The following is a 6,956-nucleotide window of genomic DNA, read 5'->3' as shown; positions in this document are numbered from 1 at the left end:
TTTTTTCAGGGTCTGCAGCTATCCCGTCTGTAGACAGCACAAATCCAAAGAACGTAACTGAAGGTCTTGCAAGGGCGAATTTCTCCGCGTTCAGGGTGATTCCACTGGCCCGACATCGTGCGAGAACCTCGTTGACGCGAGACAGGTGTGGCAGGATTTCCTCGTCGTACAGGAGAACGTCGTCCACGACCTTGACGCAGTTTGTGATCCCCTGAAGAGCTGCATCTCCTCTGCGGCAGAAATCATTGCCAGTTGCAGTGAATCCCATAGGGCCCCGTAGATACTTGTAGTGACCGTAGAGCGTTATGAAGGTCATCAAGTGTTGGTCTTCCTCAGTGAGCTCTAGCTACCAGTAACCATGAAGAGCATCAACGGTAGTGAAGTACTTGGTACCTGGTTTGATACTTCTGATGGCACTGAAAGGCATGGGAGACGGGTGGGCAGGCCATGAGACTTGACTGTTCAGTTTTGAAAGGTCTCTGGTAATGCGTACTCCTCCCTTGGGTTTGGGCACTGGGACAAGTGGGTGGCACCATTGTGAGGGAGCATCACCAGCTGGAGCGATGATGCCTTGAGCCTCCATGCTGTGTAGTTCCTGCTTGACGTCGTCTTGGTATGCCAGAAGGATCTGCTGTGGGGTATGTAAAGCAAATGGTTGAGCATCATCCTGTAAGTGGATGCGCATCGGCGGTCCCACCATGGGCTGGAGCGGCATCGTCTGCAGATCCACTTTCTTGATGAGTACGTCAGCATACTCTTCCAAGAAGTATGACCTGGCTTGTTCAGGAGTAGTGTTACTGTTGAAAGGCAGGTGTGGCAGGGAAGCATGAGGGACGGAGACGTTCTTGCTAGCTGTGATCTCCAGTGCTTCTTTGGTTTCGTCCACAGTCTTGATGTCTCCTCTTATCACAGCGGTGTATGTTACCTGTGCGATAGGGGCAGGAAATAGCTCAGGGATGAGTGCGAAGTCCCTGCACACCCTGTAAGATAGCAAGGGGACAGGTATGTCCGGATACACATCAATCTACTCCTCAATGGTGTGTCCTTTGACCGTCATCTTTACCTGTACAGAACCGATGACAGGCTGCATGGGTGATCCGTCAGTGCTGTACGTTGGCCTCTGTGTAGATGAGCAGAGGTCAGCAAGTGATAGGCCAATGCTGTTAAGGTGGTCTGCTCCAAGGATGGTTGTGTCAGCTCCTGTGTCCGGCAACAAGGTAAGTGCACCTGTCCCTTTGACATGACTGATCTCGACGCCTACAAACGGAGAAGTCTCGGAGGGGGTGCGTGCATTGTCCTTGATGCGACGAACGCTGGTGTTCTTGTCCTTCAGATGCATTCCTGGTGACTTGTTGCTCTTGGCGTAGGTCGAGGAGGATGCTGCAGGTCTGGGTGAGCGACACCTGTCAAAGTGGCCTTGTTTTCCACAGCATTGATGGCAGGGCACCGTGGCATCCGTATTTGATGGCCCTTTTTACCACGGTTGCTACAGATAGTTTGAGCTGCTGTGCATTGTCCTTTAGCATGTGGGCGTCCACAGCTGTCACATGCGTCTGAGGAAGGTTGAGGCGGTGCCGAGGCGTGTTGCCTTGCCTTCTTGTCCTTCTTGTACCTTGATACAGCACAGACAGACGGCTTGTGAAGGAGAAGTGATGGCGTTGGCTGTGCATCTGGCTGCCTTGAATGCGTAGCAATGTTGCACAACTTCATTAAGTGGGTGTGTAGGGATGATGCCAATGAGCTCCAGCACTAACTCCTGGTCAATCACTCCCATGAGTATCCTTGTTTCATCTGCATTTCTTCGCAGTCCTTGTTGCCCCCTTTACACACATCCACAGCCGATTGTGGTGCCCCGACATGGACGGATGTGTGGATGTGCGCATCGGCCTAGAATTGTAGCGAATCTGGGCCGAAGGTAGCCAATTTCACCACCGGACTGACGCAGCCAGACCATTGCAGCAATCGCCGCCTTGTCGGGGAATGGAACGCGAATATCGTGCCATTGCCGGCCCTGAACACGCGTATTGCCGCCCCTGTCCCACCTACCGGGGCGATGAGGCCATGCCCACCCGCCTGATTGCGGCCAGGAGGTAAAAAAAATGGGGCGATAGATGCGATGCTCCGCGTCTGTCGCTCCCTCAGCCATGACAAAGGCGAACTGTTGGTGCGGAATTGAGGACAGGCGCAGATTTTACATGTGGAAGGTACAAACCATGCCCCGATCAATGCCACGGAATGGCCGACATATAAAAAGCCCCCCAGGATTCCTGTGACAGTTGAGCTGGTACCCTTGTAGTGTTTACAAGACCATGGAAACCTCCAGAAGTAGGAATGCCTCCATGAAGAAGGTTGTGATGGCCTGGTGTATAAAGCCCTGGCAATAGATTGTGTGTACCCAGCCCCTGAACATCCCAAGAAGAGAAGGGTTTGGGTGTGGCCCTACCTCCAAAAACGCCTGCAGTATGGTCACTATGACACAGTAATGGATGAACTTTACTCTGAAAACCCGGACCTGTACAGAAATTACATATGGATGGACCGAGAACTATTCAAGACCATTGTGAAGGCAGTGACACCAACGATACAAAAAAAAACTACCAGGTGGCAGAAGCCAATAGACCCCAGCACACGGGTTGCCATTACCCTGAGGTTTCTGGCCACAGGCGACTCCTACAAGTTCCTTCAATATGCTTTCCGTGTTGCACACACCATATCAGCCATAGTTCCTGAAGCCTGCAATGCCATAGTCACAGCTTTTGCCCCTGATGTACTGCAGTTGCCTGACACACAAGACAAATGGCTCAACATTGCAAAAGGCTTCAATGAGAGATGGAACCTCCCACACTGCATTGGCGCCCTAGATGGCAAACATATACGCGTCCACATCCCAACCTGGCAGGCTCACACTACTTTGATTATAAGAAGTTTTATTCCATGGTTCTACTGGCTCTGGTTGACGCTGAGTACAGGTTCATCTACATTGACGTAGGAGCCGTGGGGTCAGAATCAGATGGAGGTATTTGAGCATGCACCCACCTTAGTGGAATTTTGGAGAGGGGTGAAGCCAACCTCCCTCCTCCTGAATGTCTGCCAAATACACCCCCTACTTCACCCCCTGCTACTATGTGGTTGCTGACGATGCCTTTCCACTGAGGCCCTACTTGATGAAGCCTTTCCCCTGTAGAGGGTTGACCAAGGAGGAGAGGGTGTACAATTACAGGCCAATAGATTCCGTGTGCTGCACACCCCCATTTGTCTCCTACCAGACCGTGTAGAATCATTGATAATGGCAGCATGCACCCTACATAACATGCTGAGAAATGTGAGCCTCGAGGGAGACACAGAGGACCCTGTCAGCCACGACATGACTGATGCAATGTACACCAGGCAACTACTCAACCAACGAAGGCAAGGCCCAGAGAAGTATCCTGAGGGGGAGCAGTATCATGGCAGGACGACAAGATATAGGTAAGTACTGAATATTTTGTTTTTAATTCTACATAATTACACATACAACATGGTCATACATTATAAGTCAAGGGTATAGTAAACAAATATGTCACACAATGATACAAACTTTAATGAAAATAATTATTGCATAAATGACTACCCCTGTGACCAAAAAACAACATACCTGGCATTGTACCACCCCATACCATGTAGCCTATACTTATAAAATAAATACCATCATACACATCACAGCCAAAATTATGTAGTTAAACAAAAAACTTACCTATGAGGTGATATCCCTGAGAGAAATAACAGAACGTATCACCCACAGCATCTGGCCACATTATAAACACTTACATTATCATACAAGGCAGTGAAAAGTTGTGGAGAACATGGAAGAATGACACTTGGCTACATTTTAGGGGTAGTTAGGGTATTGGATGTTGTGTGCACTGAGGTGGGTGGGGCACTATCGGGGATGGGGATGTTGACGGTGAAGCTTGGGAGGTTATCAACAACAAAGCTCCCTGGAATACCGAGACTCTGCAATGTACGAGTATTAGCCTCAAAAGGGGTGGATGCAATTGGGGGCCTGTGCACCACTTGGGTCTGCTGCACCACCTGCTGCTGAGGCCTGAAGACGGTCGTGGCAGAGGGTATGTGCATGATAGGGGTGGAGCCTGGCACCATGCCCATGGCACCAAGGGGCACTGCTTCCCGGACTGGTGGAGGGGAAGCGGGCGTTGGGTGGTTTGCGCGCTTCGTCCACGGAGGCAATCATACTCGTATTCACCATAAATTCAGGAGGTGCTGCCTTGACACCAGTTGCAGTCAGCTTTTTCCACCTAATAAGGGTGGCAATCTCCACCAACACATCCGACCTGAACCTCTCCCCCAATCTCCACACAATTATGGGTGAGTTGGTTGAACACGTCCTTCCAATAGGAAAGGGTGTGGTGATTCCTGCGCATTGGTTGTGGGAGCCAGGGCGGAGGACACCAGTTCCTTTAACGCCGTTCCCTGGTCCACAATCTGGGGATGAAAAAGATAGAAATTAATAATGATCTTATATATTTTTTTTTAACCTTTGTGCATTCACACAACACACAGACAATTTACCTCATATGTGTACAGTCACACACCAATTAATGTAACCACAACACAACCTTTTAAACAAATATATATATATATATATATATATATATATATATATATATATATATATATATATATATATATATATATATATATATATATATATATATATATATATATATATATATATATATATATATATATATATATATATATATTATATATACAGGGTGTCCCGCGAGTTAAGGTACATATGCAGAGATATGATAGTTCAAGTGGATCTGATAAAAAAAAAAATACTCTATTAACATATGCTGTTTTTTTTTTTTTTTTTTTTTGCTTTATTTAGTTAAAAATTGAAGGTGAAAATAGAGCAGTGACGTGTGTTGCGGGAACCGCTTGAGCAGAATGGAGGAGGAGGATCAACAGCAGCAGCAGCAGCAGTAGGACGCGGCCGTGTGTCGCTATAACCTGTAATATCAAGATAATGTGTACATGCAAACACCCAAATACTTACAAAAACTATTCAAAGATGATATTATTATTTTTTTGGTTTATAATAGAAAAGAATATAGCCTACATTAAACATAATACAGCGTTATTTTATTACACCGTTTTATTCGTACTTGGCAACACACCACAGCTGGCCAGAGTCTCGTCGCGATGAGTTTCCGGGCTTGTAAACCATTGCCAGCACTTATTCAATTAGTGCAAGACACACCTCCACCGTAGGCAGTCTCGAAGATAGGGCACTCCTAGCTGTGGTTTGTCTCATGACATCTCGTTTTTTAGGTTAGCTGTGGTCCTGCCTATCTTTGACGCTCCTACTTTCACACAAAGCCTGGGTTAAACCCCAACCCTAGTAGGGCTCCTTCAAGCCCATCCAGTCATCGTACTGGAAAAAATAAAACAACAACAACAACAACAACAACAACGGGCTTGTAAATTAATGTCAAGTCTCACAAGCCTTCTGTCATGTGTTCCTGCATCTTTTAATATTCAAGGCTCACAAGCCTCTTGTCATGAACGAAATTGAATAATGTTAGAAAATTTAAATAATGTCTTAATTGTGACATTTACAGGATGCGAGAACACATCATGACAAGAGGCTTGTGAGCCTTGAATATTAAAGGACACAAGAACACATGACAGGAGGCTTGTGAGACTTGACATTAATTTACAAGCGCGGGAACTCATCGCGACGAGAGACTGGCCAGCTGTGGTGAGTTGCCAAGTACGAATAAAACGGTGTAATAAAATAACGCTGTGTTATGTTTAATGTATGCTACATTCGTTTCTATTATAAACCAACAAAAATAATAATCTCATCTTTGAATAGTCTTTGTAGACGGGTGACTGGGGAGAAAGGGGGTTGGGTAGGAGGGTGAAGGGATGATACAAGTCACGGGGATGATTGTGTACATAAATCGAAAATGAAAGAGAACCAGCCTGCCACCAGATTGGCACCATTCCAAGCACACCTACCCATAGGACGGCAGATTACCCTAAAATTACCCTAGTTTATGCATTACCCTAAACACTACCCTAAGAAGGGTCCAATTACTCTAGTTTAGGGTATTTCACCCTAAAATGGAAGCACTGATGCCAGGCTGCACGTTGTCATATAGACACTAACTAATGAATAACCCAGAGTAGGAAGATGGAAATACATAAACAAGTAGGGAGTTTCAGAGTTTACCAGTAAAAGGTATGAATGATTGAGAATACTGGTTTATTCTTGCATTAGGGACTTGGATAGAATAGAGGTAAGAGGAAGAAGAAAGGCCTTGTGCAGCCAGGCCGCAGGAGGAGGGGAGGCATGCAGTTAGCAAGATCAGTAGAGCAGTTAGCATGAAAATAGCAATAAAAGATACAAAGGGGTGCAACAGTTTGGCGGTGAGAAAGAGGTTAAAGACATTCAGTCATAAGAGGGGAGTTGATGAGACGAAAAGCTTTTGATTCTACCCTATCTAATAAAATTGTGAGTGGCCCCCCTCCCCCCACCCGACTCACCAGACACATGAAAAGAACTTCATACAAGGACGGATAAGGCCCTTGTACAGAGTTAGCAGTTGGAGGGGTGAGAAAAACTGGCGGAGACGCCGCACAATGCTCAACTTCATAGAAGCTGTTTTAGCGAGAGATGAGATGTAAAGTTTCCAATTAAGATTATGAGTAAAGGACAGACCGAGGATATGTAGTGTAGAAGAGGGAAGCAGTTGAGTGTCATTGAAGAAGAGGGGATAGTTGTTTGGATGGTTCTAGGTCTGAGCGGCGCGGGGACTCTGTGTCGCGGACTGAGCCACGGCCTTAGTATACAGGCCAGAGGGATCAGATGTGACGTCAGCACAAGTAGGCCATCGCCGCGCCGCTCTGCTCATCTCTTTTCCCATAATGTTCTATCATTTCTA

The sequence above is a fragment of the Portunus trituberculatus genome, chromosome 47, assembly GCF_017591435.1.
Source record: "Portunus trituberculatus isolate SZX2019 chromosome 47, ASM1759143v1, whole genome shotgun sequence".
In the NCBI taxonomy this organism is placed as follows: domain Eukaryota; kingdom Metazoa; phylum Arthropoda; class Malacostraca; order Decapoda; family Portunidae; genus Portunus; species Portunus trituberculatus.
This window is presented reverse-complemented; position numbering follows the sequence as displayed.